The sequence below is a fragment of the Colobus angolensis genome, unplaced genomic scaffold, assembly GCF_000951035.1.
Source record: "Colobus angolensis palliatus isolate OR3802 unplaced genomic scaffold, Cang.pa_1.0 Scaffold131, whole genome shotgun sequence".
Taxonomy (NCBI): domain Eukaryota; kingdom Metazoa; phylum Chordata; class Mammalia; order Primates; family Cercopithecidae; genus Colobus; species Colobus angolensis.
The window spans coordinates 5,499,359-5,522,936 of NW_012114364.1; the positions used below are offsets into that span (position 1 = coordinate 5,499,359).

Sequence of the window (23,578 nt, forward strand, 5' to 3'; positions counted from 1 at the left end):
TTACATCATAACAAGAAAATATGCTATCAACATGATTTATGGCTATTCATGTTAACCTTGATCTCATGGCTGAGGCTGCACTTGTTAGGTGCTTCCACTGTAAGTTACTCTTTTCCTCCTTTTCTCATACCTTAGTCTTTGGTATTAAGCCTCCCATGTGCAGCCTATACTTAATGAGTAGGGAGTTGTTTTCCCCCCTTAAGACTGAAATATCTATATAATTAATTTGCAGTTCTTCACCATAGAAGATTTGTCTTCTCTTCCCCACTTAAGAATTTATTAATCATTCATTTTTGTCAATATGAACTCATATATTTATTTTATACTGTGAGTTACAATCTAATAATGCTGTATTTATTTTGCTGCTCAAATTTCTGCAGTTTGGACTGGATCTTATGTAATATAAACAAAAATCTTTATTTGGTTAATAATTTTATTATTTATTATTGAATTTATTATGTAAGGAGCAAGGATTTTAAAAGTATTTATTTTGAATTTAATATCAAGGAACTCAAAAATAAACAAAATGGAGGAAAACAATTTATTGATAAGTCAGTTAAAAAGCAATAGCTAATGTTACAGGAGTAAAACACTTATTATATTCTCAATTATTCTGGAACTCACTTTTAAAATCCTTTAAAGTTATGGCATTATAAATTCATGTTTAAGTCTTCCTAAGATTGGTATCAAGATTTTACATCTTTCATTTGATCCTGACTATTACTTTGCAAAAGATGGTATCATCTTATTTAGATTTAGATTGTTCAGTAGCCTTAAGAAATTATCTGATAATACCAACAAATACAAAAGCAAATATCACTGATAAATTGATTTGAGATGGAAAGAAACATTTTCTCACATCTATTTTACATAAATCATTGTTATAGGCATACTGGATTTTAAAAAAACAAAGTGATAGTATAACTTAAACAGAGTTCAAAAGTTAGTAAAGACAATAAAATATATCCCACAAAACAATCATATAGACAAAATATAGGTGCCAAAGGGAGATGTGACCAAAATACTTTGAGATTTAAGAGTATTGACTTCTAATTCTATTTCCACTACCTTCTCTTATTGGACATAGTTTGACTTCAAGATCATCCGGTTATTTAAAAAGCAGGCTGCTACAATTATGTTGATTGCAGAGCAACCAGAGAAATGAACTTTAATGTTTTTTTCAATTCATGGTCCTTACAGTTAGCCAGTATAAAAGAAGTGCATTCCCTACATGCTTAATCCAATTAGTGCCTAATCATATATCTTGTGTGCAATGTTTCCAAAGAGATACCACAATGAGTTCTCCTCTGCTCCAGACACAATATATATGTGACACATCACAGCACTGCAAACTCAGGGACTCCAGATGGTGTTACCACAACATTGTAAGACTGAATTACCAAAGTATGTGAACCAAAATAGACCACTAATAAGAGCAACGTATACAATCAGTCAAAATGCACAAAACAACATAAGGAATAACTACTCAGAAAGGGAAAACATTTAACAAACGTCAGAGATGAGAAAGTATATGGGATAAGTGTAAATACCATCCATAATGCTGATAACTCCAACATCTAAGTCTCCAGTCCCAATCTTTTGCACAAATCTACACCCCTACTGGACAACTCTACTTGGCTGCCAGTGAGACATTTCAAACTTAACATGTTCCAGACAACATTCTTGATTACCCATGGAATCTCCTGACCCTGAATTTTCCATATCAGAAAATGATGGTATCATTCACTAAGTAGGTTTGGTAAGAAAACTAGAAGTAATCCTCCATTCTTCTCTTTTGATTATATCCTAAAACTAGATGTCAATCATTTAGCAAATTTTATCAACCTCTATATAAAATATATCACAAATCTTATTTCTGACCACCTCCACCTTGACCACCCAATTGCAGCCAATATGATCTTTAAATAGCACTACTATAACCATCTTCTAATGGTTTACCATGTTTCCACTCATGCTCCCCTCTGTAATTGATTTTACATGGCATTCTGAGCCATCTTTTCAAAACATCAGTCAGATCATGACACTTCTCTGCTCAAGTCCTGCAATGTCTTTTAATCACACATAAAACAAAAATCCAGAGATTTTCACGTTCATAGCTGGAACAAAACTAAATCACCTCTTATTTCCAAGCATTTCTGCAAACTAAACTCAGTGTGGTTTGCACAGTTGATCTCACCGAACACTGGATATGTGGGTGCCTTGATCTTGGACTTTCCAGAACCTAGAACTATGAAGCATGCTTTTCTGTTGTTTAAGCCTTCCAGTCTATGATAAATTGTTATAGAATTCCAAACGGATTATTGGCCAGCACTTAATCACACAGCTACATCAACTACAGAGAAAGCTGGGAATGTAGCCTGTATATGACAACCATATGGCCAGCTAGAACCTGGAAGCCCGAATACTAAAGAATGAGGTAATGAAGAGATACTGTTGGGTTTCTAGCATTTGTCATAAGTTCTGTGTCATATCTTCCTACTACTTAGTAAACTATTGTGTTTTTATTCACTTATTTTCAATGTATTCAATGTATCAAAAAATTACTTCTTTCTTTGTCACATCCCTCCAATTTACTATCGCCTTAATGGTCAGATTTGATATAGGTATTAGAAAACACTTAGATTAAATTAACTTCTATTATATAATGTAAAGGTGTTATATTATACTACATATTCAAGGACTATGTATTATACCAGACAATCCTTGCATTTCTATAAGGAACTACCTGAGACTATGTAATTTATGAGAAAAAAGTTTAATTGGCTCATGGTTCTGAAGGCTATACAGGAAGTATAGCAGCATCTGCTTTTGGGGAGGCTTCAGGAAGCTTCCAGTCATGGCACAAGGTGAAAAGGGAGCGGAAACATCACATGGCAAAAGCAGAAGAAAGAGAGAAACAGTGGGGTGGGAGGTGCCACACAAATTTAAACCACTAGATCCCATGTGCACTCAGAGTGAGAACTCACTTATCACCAAGAGCATGGTCTAAGCCATTCCTGAGGGATCTGCCCCCAATATTCAAACACCTTTCACCAAGCTCCACCTCCAACAGTGGAGGTTGCATTTCACCATGAGATTTGAGTGGGGATAAATATCCAAATTATATCACATATTATATTACATTTTAAAGAACACTTTCATTTAAAATTCTATTTAATTGGAGCATATTGAAGATTCCAACACCAAATATGGAAGTAAACAGAAATAGACTTATGCAAATAGTCAACTGATCTTTCACAAAAGAGCAAATGCATCACAATGGAGAAAATATAACCTTTTTGATAAACAACTGGATATACATATACAAAAAATTGAATCTATACATAAAACAATTAAATAGATCACAGAACTAAATATAAAAGGCAAAAACTCCTAGAAGATATCATTGGTGAAAATCTAAATGACCATGTGTTTGGTGATGACCTTTTAGATACAACACCAAAGTTATAATCCATAAAAGGAAAAAGGTGTACTTTCTTAGTATTAAAAATTTCTTCTCTGCAAGACATTTTTGAGAGAATGAAAAGATGTGCCATGGATAGGAAGAACGTATTTGCAAAAGACATATCTGATAAAGGACTGTTATCTAACATATATGAAGAATTCTTAAAACTGAAAAATAAGAAAACAGAAAACCAGGTTAAAAAATGGCCCAAAGCCCTTAACAGAAACTTCACTAAAGAACATATGCAGATGGAAAATAAGCATATGAAAGGATGCTTCACATCATATATGATCAGAAAATGCAAATTAGAACAACAATGAAATACCACAACACACCTATCAAAATGGCAAAAATCCAGAACGCTGACACTACCAAATGCTGGTGAGGATGTAGAGCAGTCATAATTCTCATTTATTTCTGGTGGGAAAGCAAAATGGTTCCAAAATACACTTTGGAAGATGATTTGGTTTTTTCTTACAAAACTAAACATACTTTTACCAAACCATCCAGCAATCACTCTTTGGTATTTACCCAAAAGAGTTGAAAACGTATTCACACAAAAATATACACACAACTATTTATAGCTGCTTTATTTCATAGTTGCCAAAACCTGGAAGCAAACAAAATGTCCTTCAGTAGGTAAATTGATAAACAAAATATTACATCTAGACCATGGTATATTATTTAGTGCTATAAAGAAGTAAAATACCAAGCCATGAAAAGACATGGCATAAATTTAAGTCCCTATTACTAAGTGAAAGAAGACAATATGGAAAGACCACATACTGTCTGATTCTGTCTAGATGACATTCTATAGAAGGCAAGCTATGGAGACAGTAAAAAGAACATCAGTTACCAGGAGTTAGTGGGAAGGGAAGGATACATAGAACAGAGAGGGTTTTCAGGGCAGTGAAACTACTCTGTATCATAATAATGAATACATGTCAACATAAATTGATACATAGCCATAAAATATTTAACACCAAGAGTGACCTTTAGAGTAGACTATGCACCTAGGGTAATAATGACTTGTCAATGTAGGTTCACCAGTTGTAATAAGTGTACCAGTCTGATGGGTGATCTTAATAATAGGCGAGGCTATGTATATGTCAGGGCAGATGGGGATATGGAACATTGTTGTAACTTCTGCTGAATACTGCTGTGAACCTAAAACCGCTATAAAAACAAAGTTTATTTTCTTAAAAAGTTATGAACTCACAAAAGGCGGATGAATATAAAAACAATTATGCAGCTTAAAAAGCCAGACCAATCCCTGCCATAGTGTTAATATCTTCTTGTTTACTGATTCAATTTGTTTAAACTTCTAGAAGATACAAAGTAATCTCTAATGGGAGAAGCAAGATCAGTATTTGCTTATTGCTGAAGAAAGATGATGGAGGAGCAGATGAGACAGATTATAAAGAAGCACAGAGAAATAATTAGAGTTGATAGATGTGTTCATTATCCTGATGGTGGTGATAATTCTTTAGCAATATACATATGTCAACACTTACTAAATTTTACACTTTAAATATGTGAAAGACATATTGTGTTTTAATATCTGAAAAAGATGTTTTAATACATTTATAAAAGCAGACTCAATAGTATCATTGGATTTTAATATGACAGAAAAAAAGGTGAAAGTTATCATCATGGAACAGTTCATAATATCATGTAGACTTAGGAGCATTTGTCTTGAATATGAATGCCATCTGTCATTTGCATGTTAGAGGGAAGGAACTGGAACCTGTTTCAGACTATGCTTGAAGTTGAAACCATACACAAGATAAGACATGGTTCTTTTACTTCAAATTCTCATAGAAATTGCAGACAACAGAACTCATCAGTCTCCATCTCAAATTGTGAATTTCTAAAGGAACACAGTATTCTGGACTCATAAACTATTGGAGATGAAAGCAACTTAAGTTCACATAGTCATGCATACCTTACCATGTTCGGAAGATAGGATTTTCTAGACAGGCCACAGTAAACTCACAAGAGTACACATAAATATATTGGCATAGTTGGAACTAAAACTCACCTCTCTGGCTCCCAGTCCAGGATTGTCTCCATTACATCAGTGCATCATTTCCCTTTTGCTAAACACCAGACCCTAAGCATAGTCGATGGTCCCTATATTTGCTTACCAACTGATTATCCTAATTGTCAAAATGTACCAAAAGAGGCCCTCCAAATTATACTCTATTCAAAAGGTTGAGGGGCAAATAGTTCACAAGGATAAGAAATCATGGGAAATCCCGGATTTTCTTTTTAATTCCTTTTTTTTTCTCTTTGAGATTAGACATATTTACATATAAATATTTGAAAATGAACAAACAAACAATGAAGAACTATTTCTCTACATACAATAAGATAAATTAATGTGCACTCTGGTGGGAAAAAATCCAGAATGAATTGCTAAAATGTCAATTTATGAATTAAAACTATTAGTAGAGATTAAATCAGTCTGATGAACAATCAGTGGGAGACTTTTGAGAAGCTCTATGCTATTTATAGTAACGGCTCTGAAGCTTTGCTGTTCATTTATATTAGGTAACAAAATTACTACTGCAACAGAAGTACTTTATAGGATCTATGGCACTTGGCAGCAAAAGAGAATTGATTCCAAGCCAAGGAAATGACAGCACAGTATAGCTGGTGCTGACTTGAAAGAAGGAAAAAAAAAGAAGAATGGATAATTAGATGCATATGGGCAGTGAAGAAAAGTGCAATCAGCTCAGATTAATTACAAGTTCAGTACATGTGCAAGGGACAAATTTCGAAGGAGATCGAGATATAAAGGGATAGGCATTTAAGTTGGCTGTAGGGAATGGACAAATTTATGCCAAAAAAAGAAAGAAAAAGAAAAGCCTCTAAAATCACATCAGCAAGGACAAAAGACCTGTCATAACAGATATATCATGAATAGTTCTGTAAGCAGGAAGAAGTAATCAAAGTAATCACAGTCCCTGGCACATGGAGAAACATTTAATCTGCCCAAGAGAATTACTTTTAGTTCTTGTTACATGTGATGTTCATTTTCCATAGGTCATTTTGGAAAAGTTATCACAGTGAACAGGATAGTGATGACTTATTGAGAAAACAAATGCGAAAAAAATGTTAATAATAATATAAGCTACAAACTTTAATTTCTAATACAGCCATACTCTCATATTCCAAGGTCATATATTCACCAAATTCACCCTTCTAGATCACAGTCCATACTTATTAGTATGAAGAAATGGAAACCAACCAACCTATTTAGCCAAAATCAATAGCACAAAATACAGGAACTTTGATTACATGAGAGATCTTCATCCAGAGCACGACTATTATTTTCGATGTGATTTTATTAATATTGTGTTCTCTAAGGCAGATACGTAGCAGCAAGTTCTACAGGGGGAAGAACTGCTAAATATAGTTAAGAGCAGAAAAATGTGTATAAAACCATATAAGCTGAGAAAGATCACAAAAATTATGAATATAGACAAAAAATCTTAGCAGAGGCCAATTAATATAGAATAGAAACATACATTTCCACACCTCAATCAATCATGATGCCATCACATGCTATTATTATACAAGATGATTTATGTTCAGGGTGATGACTCAGTCATCGAATGAATAAAAAATCATCTTCTGTGTACTCCACAGCAAAGCCAGGGAAGTGAAAAGTACATTATAGAAAAGGCTCCATGCAAGATCATTAAACTGAAAAAATTATTGCCTTGAGTATAGAATTATCTGGAAAATTCCCTTATGTGAAGCACCTCATTGGTAATGAGGTATTTTCTACACAGGCCATAGTAAATTCACCAGAGGAAAAAAGAAATATATATTAGTCATATCACTTTTGCATGGAAGTGAGAAGAAACCCAAATAAAATGATTAAATAATTTTTGACCCACATACCTGAAAAGTATAGTGGTAGGTTTCTGTTCAAATATGGCTGGACAGAGGTAGGTAGAATTACCAGGAGTCTATTTTTGTTAATCTCTTGACTCAGTTTCTTTAACTTTTTATTTTAAAATACATTTAGAAGTTACAGGAATGTTGGGAATTATTAGTCTGTTCTCACATTGCTAATAAGAACATACCCGAGACTGGGTGGTTTATAAAGAAAAAGAGGTTTAATGGACTTATAGTTCCACATGTCTAAGGAGGCCTCACAATCAAGTTGGAAGACAAAGGAGGGGCAAGGTCACGTCTTACACGGTGGCAGAGAAAAGAGTGTGTGCAGGGGAACTCCCATTTCTAAAACCATCAGATCTCATGAGATTTATTCACTACCAGGAGAACAATATGGGGGAATCTGCCCCCATGATTCAATTATCTCCAACTGGCCCCACCTTTGACATGTGGGGATTATTACAATTCAAGGTGAGATTTGGGAGGGGACACAGCCAAACCATATCAGGAATATATTACAAAGAGTTCACATATATTCTTTCCTCAGTTTTCTCTACTGTTAAAAATTTAGATAGCCATAATTTTAAAACCAGGAAATTAACATTGTCACTATACTACTATTAAACTACAGATCTTATTTGAATTTCATCAGGTAGTTTTTTTCCTGAAAGTCTTTTTTTCTTTTCTAAGATCCAATCAAAGCTGCCACATTGCATTTAATGTTGTGTCTTTTTAGTCTCTTTCTATTTGTGACAATTCCACAATCTTTTCTCACCTTTCATTATCTTGGTACTTTTTATAAGTACTGGTCCATTATTCTGTAGATGTGCCTCAATTTGACTTTGTCTGATATTTCTTTACGATTAGATTGAGGTTTTGCCCTTTTGGCACAAATTACAGAAGTAATTATTTTTCCCCTCTAAGTATGTACTATTGGGGGAACACAGTGCCAATATATATTGTTTCTGTCAATATTAACCTTGATTACTTGGTTCAGGTTTCTCTACCAGGTTTTTCCATTGTAAAATTAATATTTTCCCCTTTGTAGTTAATAAATAACTACAGGGAGTCACTTTGAGACTATGTTAATATTTTTCTGCTCAAACTTTCACTCAATGATTTTAACATCTATTGGTGAATATTGACAGCGTAAACCAAAAAGCATCTGAGACAGGAATCAATCAATTTAGAAGTTTATTTTGCCAAGGTTAAAGACATCCCTGGAAGAAAAGAACACAAAATCACAGAAACAGTCTGTGGTCTGTGACTCAATCAATTTAGAAGTTTATTTTGCCAAGGTTAAAGACATGCCTGGAAGAAAAGAACACAAAATCACAGAAACAGTCTGTGGTCTGTGACTTTCTCCAAAGATGAATTTGAGAACGTCAATATTTAAAGGGGAAAAGTGGGCTGGAGGGGAAGGAGGGAATGTATGGTAATCCGCAAGTGCAATAGAAAGGGAACAGGCCGGGGAATAGTCAATTATATATTCCTCTCTTCCTCAGTAAATTGGTACTTTACATAAGATAGGGCAAACACAGAGCAGTTACCTGTGGAGAGATTTAACCTTTAACCTGGAGCTATCTGCTTAGCAACAAAAGGAAAAGTAGTTTCTTGTGTGACTCCGTTTTTAGCTTAATTTTTTCCTTTAGGCATAGTGAATTATTTCCCATGTTTTTATTTTCCTTTCAAAACTGCAACAATTATTCTGTGATGTTTGCCTTGGCAATGTTTTTTCTGCCCTAGATTCATTTTCAGAAAGACATTGCTGAAGAAACAGTGACGGAAAGTAGCTCTAGACTTTAGTTTAATCAGCTTAGCAATCCCAACAAAAGGATCACACCTTTTTTCCCAGTTACAATAGTGCTACCAATGGTTTCCTTTGTGGGGGCATGTACTATACAGTGCTAACTTGGTTGCCATAGCCAAAGGGAAGGCCACTGTCATAGACAAGGCCCCGCTTATGTTCCTCTTTCTCAAGTTGGGGGCTGGGGTTGTTGCACTGAAACCACACAAAATGAGAATGGAGAGAAGACTTCTTAGGTTAAAAAGAAAACACCAAAAATAGTGATACAAAATTTGACACAGGTCAAATCAACAAATATCCACTGCACTATGATACAAATTATTATTCCTGATGTGGCCTAAGATCTAAGTTTGTAAAAAACAATTATTGAAACCCATTAGTATCCAAAAATATAAGCATTTAACTTTACCCTATTATCACAATGTGGAAGAATGCAAGTTCTTGGTCACCTATTTTAGTGTTTCCCAACCTTTACAGTAGCTATAATTTAAGATTTCCTTCTTCTCTGTCCTTCATAGAAGCAGAAAAAATAGCCATAATTGTTCTTACCGTTAAAATAGATCATTAGTAAAATGCATGGCACATAGATAACTGGTCAAAAATGGCATTGTTATTATTGTTATAACTATTATTAATATATTAAACTTGATATATATTTATGAAAAGCCTGTTTTATATAAGATAATAATAGATTATAGAAAACTGAAATAAGAAAGGATACCTGATTATAAATAGTACAATCAATAGTATGAGAGAAAAAATATGTAGAAAACTCTAATACCAGGTAGAATGTAGCAAGTTTCTATAATAGATGTATAAGTACAATGGTTAAATACATGTTTATGTGTTTTAAATATTAAGTATCTCCTTAATCTTTTCTTCTTTAGGCAAAACAAAACAAACAAAACCCAAAGGACCACCTTTTCAACTGGCTTTCCTCAAAAGATTAGCTCCCAGACACATTTAACTTAGGATATAAATTGGATGTCACATTAACCAGCAACTGAATAAGCAGAGCAAAGGACACTTGACTTCATTATTTTCAATATTTTAAATAAAAAGACTTAAAAATTATAACAAACATTTCAATCAGTGTTATTTTCCAGATTTAATACTATAGTCCCTTTATGAAAAACAGAAGACCTTCCCTGCATTTTTTCTATACACACAAAAAATCAGATTATTTGATTTCTTTTACACAAAAGGCTTTGTAGTTTAGAAATAGCTTTTGAATTAAATGACCAGATTGTTGCTAAGCAACAGTGTAAAACAATTCTTAGATATGGAGACATGTCTAAAGTATAAGCATGTAAGGCCTATGGTAAGTCTGGCATTTTGTGGACTCAGCTCATATCGTTTGCAAAAATAAATATTTCTATATTATCTTTCAAAAATGGTTAGGTGTGTGTCAGCTGGTGTATTCAGAGAAAGTGGATGGATTGAGGATGAAATGGAAAGCAAAATCTCAACCACCATTGGGTTAATTTTAATTTTTCAGTTCCATTTTGGCCCTGTTCACCTGCCAAGATATAAAATGTTTTTAATTACTTTTGGTTTCTTTGTTGTAACTCGTGAAACATTTCTAAAACAACTATTCAGATATTCTGGATTAATGGCCCTGTTCTGGAAATAAGGTCTTTTACAGATAATATTTCTGGAAAAATATGTTAAGAAGCTATCCTCTGACTTGATAACATGTATTTCAATTTATAAATTATTGTGTAGTAAATGTAATTTTATTATGAAGGTACAGCAGTAAAAATTCAGTAATTTATTATATAAAAAATGTCAGGTTTTGCTAATACTGCAAAAACAGTAACACAATTGTCACTTCTTTCTTTCTTTTTCAGTGCTTTTGGAGGTTATATTTGTCACTTCTTAAACTAAAGGAAAAGACCCACTTTTCATATAAAGTTGTAAGTAGTAAATATGTTCCTTTGAAACGAGAGAAAAATGCCCTTGCCTATGAAAACGCTGCCCTACTTTTGCAGAGGTAGCTGTATCATAGAGTGAATGTGGCAACTGATATGGCCATCACTGTGAAGAGCTGGGTACACACACCAGCCTCAGGACACCCCCTGCAGTCCTAACTTGGGAATGTAAAACTCAGCTATTGCAAGCAAACCATTTCTGCTTCATTCACGTAAGAACATTTCCTTCACAAAAGTCATATGGACAAGACAAAATAAGAACTTACCTAAGAAAAATAAAATGTCTTTGGTTAATTATCGTGCTAAGCTACTTTCTGCAGAGGTTAAGTGCTGTAGACATTAGGATCAGGAAAAACCAAGAAACAAACAATTGTGAGTAAATTTTTCTCTAGGAGACAAGGAAAGGAATTTGTTCAGCTCCTGAGAGATAAATGTATGAAGACAAAGATAGAACAGCAAGAAAGTCAGAAGAACCAGAGAAATGGTGTGTAACAGGAGGCTTTTAAGAAGCATCCAATAGCAACTGTCTCCTTTCTAGTTATTTCTATTACTTCAACCTTACCTCCCCCAAATCCAGCACCTCATTATGATATCCTTTCCAATCAATCTTCTATGGAACTGCTTTAGTTATGAGTGTTTTCTTGAAGGATATTTCCCTGTAAGTCTTGCGAATGGGGTAAGTTACGCAGGGTGAGACACGGCATGTGCAGAAACCTGAGCTCAAGGGTAGAGAAATGGTAACCACAGAAGCTCCAATAAATTCATGTAACACTTGGAAAAAGGGCTTATGTTTCCACAGATCATGGAATTGGAGGTTTGAACCTATCTCAGGTGACTTCAAAGGAGCATGAGACTCTACCCAGAGAATATCTAGCATATTGATATAAAGGTTGAATATGCCTTATCTGAAATGCTTGGGACCAGAAGTGTTTCAGATTTCAGATTTTTTTTTTTGGCGAATTTTAAATATTTATACATACATAATGAGACAGCTTGGAGATGGTAGCCAAACCAAAACATAACATTTATTTATGTTTCATATATACCTCATACACATAGCCTGAAGTAATTTTATGTGATATTTTAAATAAGTTTATGCATGAAGCAAAATTTTGACAATGACTATGACATGAGGTCTTCATGGAATTTTTCACTTATGGCATCATGTCAGCACAAAAAAGTTTTGGATTTCGGAGCATTTCAGACTTTGAATTTTCAGATTAGGAAAGTTCAACCTATAATATAAATAAGTTTGATGTTTTGGGTTATTTTATCCACAGTATTTGTTGAATGCCATTTTAGATACATATGTAGAACGAATATAAGTTGTCATGTGTTATGGAGATATAAAACACAGGCAACAATATATTTGCTGCAGGAATGACTTGTGCTTCCTACATCTTTGAGATGCAGATCGCTGCCTGTTCAAATAAAACCAATCAGAACTCTAATTACATGATTATGCAATTCTTGAATTACATTAAGGTCACATTCAGATTGTGTTTTATACTTGTAATTGGAGTACTAGTTAATAGGGTACTTTATAGAAAATATAAACCAATTGAAGTGGTGTTTAGTGAATTATAATAAAATAATAAGCTTAGACCCATGGCAAAAAGTAATAATCAAGAAAGAAAAGAACACATTTATATTTTGCAAAAAGCCAAAGCAGTCCACTTTTGTATAGCACAACTTGTCTTCTTCATGCCTTCCCTAACACTGGGTATTATTTTGCTTTTGCTGTTTCCAGACCCAAATATTTCCTTACTCAGAAAGCAAAATGACATCACAAAGATTATTTTATTCATAACCCTTTTGTGATTCATAAACTGGAAACACATTCAAAATTGAAGCTAAATTATTAGGAAGAACAAGGCAACTAAAATGTTTCCTCGCGTTACAAAGGGAGTGGTTACACCTTCATAAATTACACATCATTAACTATGTAGTCTAGCGACCAAATCCCATGAGAGAAGATATGACAATTTTTTATATTTTAACAAATATGACTAATTAAGAGGTAGATATTTTCTATCTAACTCAGAAGCAAACTTATCACCACAACACCAGTTGTATTCTTTGAAAGGAGTTTAGTGTAAACTGTATTTATAAAGTAAAATCTTCTGCTTGGCTCCAGTCTACTCCTTCCACCTTACTGTGATTCTTGGAAGCATTTTCAAATGTAATGTGTTCCTAGGCAACTGCAACAAAAGAATTATATGTATTTAATTTTATAAAATATTATAAAGTTACTCCAGTGATATTGTCCTTGAGTTTGATGATATAAAAATAATGCATGTTCTTACTTAGACATATTTATTATATACAGCTAAAAGTCTTGAGAATAAACTTTACTATGACTATATTAAATTTAACTTCCAAAGGAATGAAGAGACATTTCCTCATGAGGATTTGTAATTTAATATAGAAGAGTAATTTAGCATAAACTCCAGAATATATGTAGTGTAAATAAAGAACTAGATGAGGTAGAAAGAAATATAAGGATTATACCAGTGTGCACACAGACACACACCCACATGCACACACACACATATATATAAAAACACACACCCACACACACTGTAGACCACTTTTCAACAAGAGAATTTTGTTCACTGCAAAAATAGTAGATACCTTAAATACCTTAAAAAATTAAAATATCTTTGGTAAATAATGAAGAAAATAATTTCATCACTGAAAATTATTATTTTATAGAACACATTATAGAAATGGTCTATAAGAAGCTTGTACAACCTCCAGGCTGTGAGTTGCATGTGGCCCAGAACAAATTTGAATGTGACCCAACACAAATTCATAAACTTTCTTAAAACATTATGAGGTTTTTTTTTTGCCATTTTCTAAAGGTCATCACCTACTGTTAGCGTTAGTGTATTTTAGTGTGATCCAAGACAATTCTTCCTCCAGTGTGGCCCAGGGAAGCCAAAAGATTGGACACTCGTGGTCTGTAACATATAATTTAAGAAAATATTAATACATATAAAACAATTTTTAAAACATACCCAGGTCCCATTTCTGTAGCTCATAAATTTGATTTGGGCTGAGTTTCCTTCATTTGCTTTTAATGTTTTTACTTCCAGCTGGCCATGCACTGTATGACAATGCTCATTTTTGCTTACCTTATTAGAAACATTTATCTTCACAGTGTGTATCAACTGAATAAAATGACAGATACTCTGCCCAGTGTTTCCTCTCATTATGCTCTACTTGACCATACAAATGGTAATAGAGGTAAAACAGATACACAGGCCTCCAAAGCTGCATCAAAAGATGTAAAATCTCCTTGATCTTAACATCTTAAGTGAAGGTCTGATAAGGAACACATTACTCTATAATTTCCTTAAGAGTGGGATGAGCATGAATGAGCACCTGTCTTTTTGATTGTTTTATCCTGACCACCTAGTTGGGTAAAACATAGCAGATGCACAATAAAAATATGCCACATTACTTATAAATGTATGCAGTGGTTCAGAGATGTCAACTCCAAATAAGTGGGAAATGATTTTTTTATGGATTTATTTTGAGATTTTAAAAATATCAAATTCACTTTTATTCATGCTAAAGATTTAATGAATGGACTATAAAACGATGTTTAAGACAATTCTACTTTCTATTTTTAGCAATTTCAATAACTTGCCTTTTGAAACTGAAGGCAAAATATACCTTCTTGCAAAAATACATGTTATTTGAATTTTTCACAGATTGCTGAAAGCTCTAAGGGCTAACATATAGTATTAGTTATCTTTTCCCTAGCACTCGTAACTGAAATATTCAGGTGCTCTATAAGAGGAGGGTTTTTTAGGGGGTGTTTATATCATTCTGGAATTACTTAGTGGTGATAATTGCAAAATATTGTGAATACAACAGAAAGCACTGATTTTACACTTTAATATTGTTAATGTGTCGAACTTTGTTGTATTAATTTTATCTCAATTTAAGAAAATTAAAAACAAAAAAGTGATTTGATTTGAATGGAGAAGGCATTTTATTAAAATTTTGTAGTTAATTCTTATATTTAAAACAATTCCAACTTTAAAATATTGTCTGCCAATTGATTAATAAAATAATAAGGTGTGACAGTCACTCACTCAGAGCCTCCTCTGGAGAGAGCATAATTGACACACACATTCAGCTACTACGTCTTTGAATTTCTATCCAGTCAGCCACTATATTCATCTGCTAGGGCTGCATAACAAAACACTACAGACTAGGTAGTTTAAACAACACAAATTTATTTTCTCATGGTTCTGGAGCCTGGAAGTCCAAGATTAAGGTGCCAACAGGGTTGGTTTCTGGTGTGGCCTCCCTCATTCACTTGCACACTGCACCGTCTCACTGTGTTCTCACGTGGCTTTTCTTTTGTGAGATGTCCAGGGAGAGAAACAGAACTCTGATGTCTCTTCCTCTGCATATGAGGACAACAGTCCTCTCATATTAGGGCCTTGCCTTAAGATTTTATTAAAACGTAATTATATTCTGAAAATCCCTATCTCTAAATACAGTCACATTGAGAGTTAGGGTTTCTTTCTTTTTTTTTTTTTTTTTTGAGATGGAGTCTGGCTCTGTCGCCCAGGCTGGAGTGCAGTGGCCGGATCTCAGCTCACTGCAAGCTCCGCCTCCCAGGTTTACGCCATTCTCCTGCCTCTGCCTCCCAAGTAGCTGGGACTACAGGTGCCGGCCTCGTCGCCCGGCTAGTTTTTTGTATTCTTTAGTAGAGACGGGGTTTCACCGTATTAGCCAGGGTGGTCTCGATCTCCTGACCTTGTGATCCACCCGTCTCGGCCTCCCAAAGTGCTAGGATTACAGGCTTGAGCCACTGCGCCCGGCTGAGAGTTAGGGTTTCTAAATATGAATTTTGGAAAAGCACAATTCAGTCTATAACAGCTCCAGACATCCCAGTGTGGCACTATTCCTCAAGGGACCAACTGACCACATGGTGGAAATAAACAGCACTGGGCTCTTTCCATCCTGAGAGGGGCAGTGGTTCATTCTCAAAGGGTTAGACACCTACTTAGGATGTGCATTTGCCATTCCTCCTTGCTGTGACTCAGTTGCCACCACCAGCCTGAGGCTTAGAGAATGCCTGATCCACAGGCATTCAAACCCTGTAACATGGCATCTGTATTAGTCCATTTTCACACTATTGATAAAAACATACTGGAGACTTGGCAAAAAAAAAAAAAAACAAATACAGGTTTAATTGACTTACAGTTCCACATGTCTGGGGAGGCCTCACAATCATGGTGGAAGGCAATTCTCCCTAAGAGCCCCACCCCTGCAGCAAAATTCTGCCTGGGAATCCAGGCATTTCCACACATCCTCTGAAATCTATGTGGAGTTTCCCAAACCTCAGTTCTTGACTTCCATATACTTTCAGTCTCAACACCACATGGACGCTGCCAAGGCTTCGGGTTTCCACCCTCTGAAGCAACAACCCAAACTGTACCTTGGCACCTTTTAGTCATGGCTAGAGCAACTGGGACACACAGCACCAAATCCCTAGACTGTACACAGAAGAGAGGCCCTTGGCCCAGCCCATGAAACCATTTTTTCCTCCTAAACCTCCAGGCCTGTGATGAAAGGTGCTACCACAAAGGTCTCTAACATGCCCTGGACACCTAACATTTGGCTCCTTGTTACTTATGCAGATTTCTGCAGCTGGCTAGAATTTTTCCTAAAAAAAAAGTGCGATTTTTTTTTTCTATCATATTGTCAAGATGCAAATTTTCCAAACTTTTCTGCCCTGTTTCCCTTTTAAAACTGAATGCCCTTAACAGCACTGAAGTCACCTCTTGAATGCTTTGCTGCTTAGAAATTTCTTCTGCCAGATACCCTAAATCATGTCTTTCAAGTTCAAAGTTCCACAGATTTCTAGGGCAGGGAAAAAAATGTTGCCAGTCTCTTTGCCAAAACATAACAAGAGTCACCTTTGTTCCAGTCCCCAAACAGTTCATCATCTTCATCTGAGACCACTTCAGCCTGGATTTCATCGTACATATCATTATCAGCATTTTGGTCAAAGCCATTCAACAAGTCTCTAGGGAGTTCCAAACTTTTCCACATCTTCCTATCTTCTGAGCCCTCTAAACTGTTCCAACCTCTGCCTGCTGCCCAGTTCCAAACTCCCTTCAACATTTTTGGTTATCTTTACAGCAGCACCTCACTCTACTGGTACCAATTTACTGTATTAGTCAATTTTCACGCTACTGATAAAGACACAACCAAGACTGGGAAATTTACACACAAAAAAAGCGGTTTAATGGACTTACAGTTCCACATGGCTGGGGAGACCTCACAATTATGGCAGAAGGCAAGGAAGAGTAAGCCACATCTTTTGTTTTGTTTTGTTTTGTTTTGTTTTGTTTTTTGAGACAGAGTCTCGCTCTGTCGCCCGGGCTGGAGTGCAGTAGCCGGATCTCAGCTCACTACAAGCTCTGCCTCCCGGGTTCCCACCATTCTGCTGCCTCAGCCTCCCGAGTAGCTGGGACTACAGGCGCCCACCACCTCGCCCAACTAGTTTTTATGTATTTTTTAGTAGAGACAGGGTTTCACCGTGTTAGCCAGGATGGTCTTGATCTCCTGACCTCATGATCCGCCTGTCTCAGCCTCCCAAAGTGCTGGGATTACAGGCTTGAGCCACCGTGCCCGGCCAGCCACATCTTACTTGGATGGCAGCAAGCAAACAGAGAGAGCTTGTACAGGGAAATTCCTCCTTATAAAACCATTAGATCTCATGAGACTTATTCACTATAATGAGGATAGCATGGGAAAGACCTGCCCCCATAATTCAATTACCTCCCACTGGGTCCCTCCCACAACATGTAGGAATTCAGAGATGCTATTCTCTGGCATGGTTTTGCTGAATTTCTGATTTTCCTCTACCACTTATCAATGTCCAGAAGTTGAAAGCCAAGTTATCTTCATGGTGTATCCCTCTTACTGGTGCTCCCAGTAGCGACAATACATTAGCCACTAGTGGCAAAGAATGATCTCTATGTGGAGATTGTCCCACTATGCCTCACACCACAGGATGTGAGCATATCTTCTGTTATTTCTATGCTAAAAGTAGTTTATTACTTGACATGCACTTTACTTGCCCTAAGTGTGGCACAGAGGTACTTAAGTCTGCAGCCACTGAAATCAGGAATTGACATGTCAGAGGTAAATGCTTTTTAGAAAATAAAATTGCTTCCTCTGAGGAAAAAAAAAATCACTGTTTAAATTCTTAATATTAGTCATCCTAAGTACACCATTACTGTATCCTTTATAAGGAATGTGCAGCCTAGTCACTGTCTTCTGTTCCTTTTGAGGCATGACTAAATCTAATCACTGGAAACCATGTGATTCTAAATATATTATGTAAATGTTAATGTATTATGTCAGTGTATTTGGGTGAGGATACAGCCAAAACATATCAGCATCCAACCAGCAGATCCACTTCACAGCAAGGAGGTATGGGAGGAGTACCATGCCCATGGGATTGAGTAGTCATAACACATCCCTCATCATCCAGAAATAACAAGTTTCATAGAACAGTGGAATGACTGAAGTTCTAGCTTGGAGGCAACACTTGAAGAAGATGTGTGTGTGTGGTGGTGGGGGGGTATCCTTCATGATGTACGTGCATGAAATCAGGAAATGCTATATGGTGCTGTGCCATTAATAGGAAGATTGCGTGGGTCTGGGAACCAAGGGGTAGAAACATGACTGGCCCATCTTACCATAACCCTTACCATTGCTACCAATGACTCCTTGGAGAAATTTTATTCCTGTTGAAGCCCACTCTGAAATCTGTATTGTTTGCTGTTCTGGTCCACAAAGGTCCTGCCAAACGACAGAGCAAAGGTCTCATTGAACTACAAGTTATGCCTGCTATCAAGGAATTTTGGATTTCTTGTGCCCAAGAATGAGCAAATAAGAAGAGAAGTCATTGTTGTAGCAAGGATAATTGTGTTCAGCAGAAGGACGTAGGGATGCTGTTACACAATGGGGACAAACTGGGATACATATGGAACCCAGGTGTCTCTGGTATTCCCTAGCCCCTTAATAGCTGTGATCAAACATATGCATAACTCCAGCCTAGGGAGGGTATAATTATCAATAACTCAGACCCCTCAGAAATGAAAGTTTGAGTCACACAAATCCAGTAAGCCACCAAGGCCTGATGAGGTAGTATCTGAGGGGATGGGGGATTCAGAATGAACAGTGGAGGAGGGAGAAGTTGACTAATTATTGCCTCTAGATCAGTAGCAGGGATACAGCCTATTGTTCAAACTACTAACTTTCTTATTTTATATGTCTCTAAAATCTAAAAGATTGAGGGATGACAGGTGTACAAGAACCATGGAGGAGCTGCTCCTGGAACATGCATGGAGAGATAGATGTGTGCAAACACATAAGGAGATGTTGACACAAATTATCTAGTCATAAAATGAAGATAATAAGAGACTGGAAGAAAAGGAACAATGATTAACAATAGAGATTATAAGGGATTTTTATACTGTTGTATATTTTTACTCCTTGTAAAATTGTCTAGAGTGAGCAAATATTTTGTAACTAAATAAATCCATGTTTATAGAAATGTTTATAGAAAGATTGAACAGCATGTCCAAAGACCCGTGGGCAAGAGAATTTTAGGTGAGGGGAAGGAAGATTCTGGGGGACACCCCTAGGGCAAAATACTTTCCAATCTGCCCAGACTATGATTCAGGCAAACAATAGACAGAGCAATGTCCACCTGGGTCCTCTGCTGAGAGGGTAGAAAACACTCTTCTTTCTCTCAGATGAAAGCTACAAAGGCCACTTATCATATGACCTGGATTCATATCCTTGTTCCACATTAACTATCACTACATTCTTTTCCTCAGTCTCCTTGTTTGTAAAATGGAACCATAGCTGCACTGCCAAAGAAATTTGTTTTGGGAATAAATAAGATCAGTGAGCTTAGAAAAGTGCCTAGCACACAATATAAACTCAATTAATATGATCATTTTCTCATCATGGTTTTTCACAAATTATCTCTTACATACTTTGAATAAAATGTGAGGTTAAATTATGAAGTAGTTTTTCCATCAAACACATGGTAAAATAGGAAAAAAAAAAAAGACAATAATACTGAGTTTGGAAGGCAATTTCATTCTAATGATTTTCTGGTTTATATAATCACATTGTGTAACTCCAGGTTTCAGGGTTTGACGGTTTTGAGACAAACTTTAAAATAACATAGACAAGCAAAATCTATATAATTTTCAATTAAGAGATTCAAGTGGAAAGTAAGCAAGGTTTTCAAGTGTAACTGTTGAGATGTGACAAAGTGAAAAGTAAATCTTACAGAATGCCCTACTGTGCTACATATTGAGCCTTCTAAAACTAAGAGTGATATATTTCCAGGATTCCAATTTTCCGTGGGAAAAAACCCACTATCACTGAGTGAAGAAACTTTTGGCACTCTCAGTTCTCATTAGCCCAGCTGCTGAAGAGTAGAGGAAGAAGACATTCCCAGGATGGCCACTCACCACCTTGGTAAAGCACCACTGAGATTCATATCTGGAATTGTCTCTGTAAGTCAGTGCACTTTTTTTTCCATTCATTAAAATAAGCAATGTTGATTGAGAACCAATTATAACAGAACAGGTCTGTCATAGAAACAGGAGATGAGGCAATCAAAAGACAAACTAGCTCACTCCTTCAAGGAGTTTACATTCATCAGAGGAAACCAAACAGTCAATAGGTAAACTAAGAAATAAACTCAAAAAAAAAAAAAATAAATAAACTAGTTGTTGTAATCAGTTTTATAACATAAATAAAAAAATGTGATGGAGAATGATTGCATGAGGTCACAGGATAGTAGTCTAATATAGACTAAATGTTCAGTAAAGCCCTCTTAAAAGGTGTATTTAAGTCAAATTTGAATAAGGAGAAAAAACTAGCCTTTTAAAGATTCAAGGGGAAAGTTTCATGAAAAGGAGGAATTAGTTCACATAATAACCAATATGGGTTATTAGAAGAATAGAAGGAAGAACCCTATTTGACCCAGATAACAAGGGACTTAGTGGCAGGAGGTGAGGTCAGAGGAGGAGGGAAGCATCAAGCCAGGGAAGAATTACAAATCATGACACTGAGTTAGAGTTTATTCTCTGAATACACTGGGAAGCTATTGGAGGGTTCTAGGCAGTGGAAACGGTTTATCCACCATTTTGGAGAAGTTAGTTCCCCCACAACACTTTAACTCTTTAGCAGTTTGACAAAACTTAAGTTACGAGACCAGTATTTTAAATTTTAGTATATAAATAATAAGGATAAATTTATGTACCATCAAAATAAAGCTTCGCAAAGTTTGCAAATGATCAAATATAGAATTCAATGATCTAATTACATGAAAAAATATTAAAGACAACAACAACTGAGATAGACTTTTGAGTTTGCTTTTGAGAAGTTATCGATCTAAAACAGGCCTTTAAAAGAAGCCATAAGCCTCAGATGTTAAACGAAACCCCATCCTGCTCATAACATTCTTCTTCCCTCTATCTGGATAGAAGAGCAGAGTAGAAAGTATTGTCTACTTTAGAAATGTCTAGGTTTAGAAGGTTCAATTTGTTTGTTTGGTTTCCTTTTTTTTTGGAAAGTCACATTTCACAGGATTATCCTGATGCTTGTGAGAAACAAGAATTTAAGAGTATCAACATCAGGCCAGACACGATGGCTCATGCCTGTAATCCTAGCACTTTGGGAGGCCAAGGCAAGCAGATCACTTGAGGCCAGGAGTTCGAGACCAGTCTGGCTAACATGGTGAAATCCCATCTCTACTAAAAACAAAAAAAATACAAAAATTAGCTGGGCACAGTGGCAGGTGCCTGTAGTCCTAGCTACCTGGGAGGCTGAGGCAGCAGAATCACTTGAACCCAACAGGTGGAGGTTGCAGTGAGCAGAGATTACATTATTGCACTCCAGCCTGGGTGACAGAGTGAGACTGTCTCAAAAAAAAAAAAGAAGATTAACGTCTGTAACATTTGCAGCCATACTTCCTAAGTTTTCTTCTAATTGACGCAAAATACATTCATTCTGCAATGCGCTTTCAAAAAATGTCACCATATACTCAGGAAACAACTCTAAAATGAATCTCACCTATGGTAATGTATCTTTGAGTCAGACAGACTAAATGTTCCCATGGACTCTTACATGGTATTTACATCTCAAATGTAGCCATTCTGTGTCATTTGGAACTTGTTAGTTGGAGGGGTGCTGACTTTGTGTATAATTTGTTTATATATTGCTTTGGTCCATAAAGAACTTGAAAGAAGATATACTGTAAAAGGCACAGGCCATACAGCAAGATAAAGCTAGTTTTTTAAAAAGAGAAGGAAAACAAAGTGAAGAGAAAATAAGGATGAGGAAGTAAAATGGAGCCAGCACGAGCTTAACACAAAATATAGGGCCTTAACCTTTGTGGAGGGTTCACAAATTGGCTCCAAGCTTTCCAGAAGAATGAAATTTATTCAGCTACATAATTGTTACTGTCTTAAGACAAAAAAAAAGAAAAAACAACTAGCTTTGTCAGAGGCGTTTGAACCAGAGCAATCCCAACTTAAATAGGAGCTGGGTAGATAAGGTGGAGACCTACTGGGCTGCATTCCCAGAAGGATAGGCATTCTAAGTCACAGGATGAAATGGGAGGTTCGCACAAGATACAGGTCATAAAGACCTTGCTGATAAAACAAGCTGCAGTATAGAAGCCAGCTAAGACCCACCAAAACCAAGATGGTGATAAAGTGACCTCTGGTTATCCTCACCGGTACACTCCCACCAGCACCATGACAGTTTACAAATGCCATTGCAACGTCAGGAAGTTACCCCATGTGGTCTAAAAAAGGAAGGCATGAATAATCCGCACCTTGTTTAGCATATAATCAAGAAATAACCACAAAAATGGGGATCCAGCAGCCTTCTATAGAGTGGCCTATACAGTAGCCATTCTTTTATTCCTCTGCTGTCTTAAAATACTTGCTTTCACTGTACTGTTTGGACTTCTCCTTCATTCTTTCTTGTGCAAGATCTAAAGACCTTCTCTTCCCTCTCTTGGGATCTGAATCAGGACCCCTTTCTGGTAACAGTTTCCCAAGGGGAACAATAACTTTTCTGAGATGAGAACAAAATGCATCCTGCAGACTCTCATAAAAGATCCTTTTTAATGCACTGAATGACATTCTCAATAACATTCTTACAGCACATGTAAGCTTCATGGCATTGTTTTTACAAGAAGATGGATGAATAAGTCTTCTATATCTATACACGCTCCAATAATCACATATTTGTTTTCTTTTCTTTTCTTTTTTTTTTTTTTTCGAGACAGGATCTCACTCTGTTGCCCAGGCTGAAGTAAATAATAACATATTTCATTTCTTATTTTAAACTGCTTTTTAGCATTAAGAATAAACAAACAGTTCTTGG

At 35.9% G+C, this 23,578-nt stretch overlaps 1 long non-coding RNA gene across 1 annotated transcript in view; it reads left to right on the plus strand.

Annotated features, from left to right (window-relative positions):
* LOC105506095 overlaps positions 1-11,733 on the plus strand; it is a 32,046-nt gene extending 20,313 nt beyond the window's left edge. Inside the window, exon 3 of the long non-coding RNA XR_001000869.1 lies at positions 11,033-11,733. This is a non-coding gene — a long non-coding RNA (uncharacterized LOC105506095). The remainder of the gene's footprint in view (positions 1-11,032) is intronic.
* Positions 11,734-23,578: the final 11,845 nt, after the last annotated feature.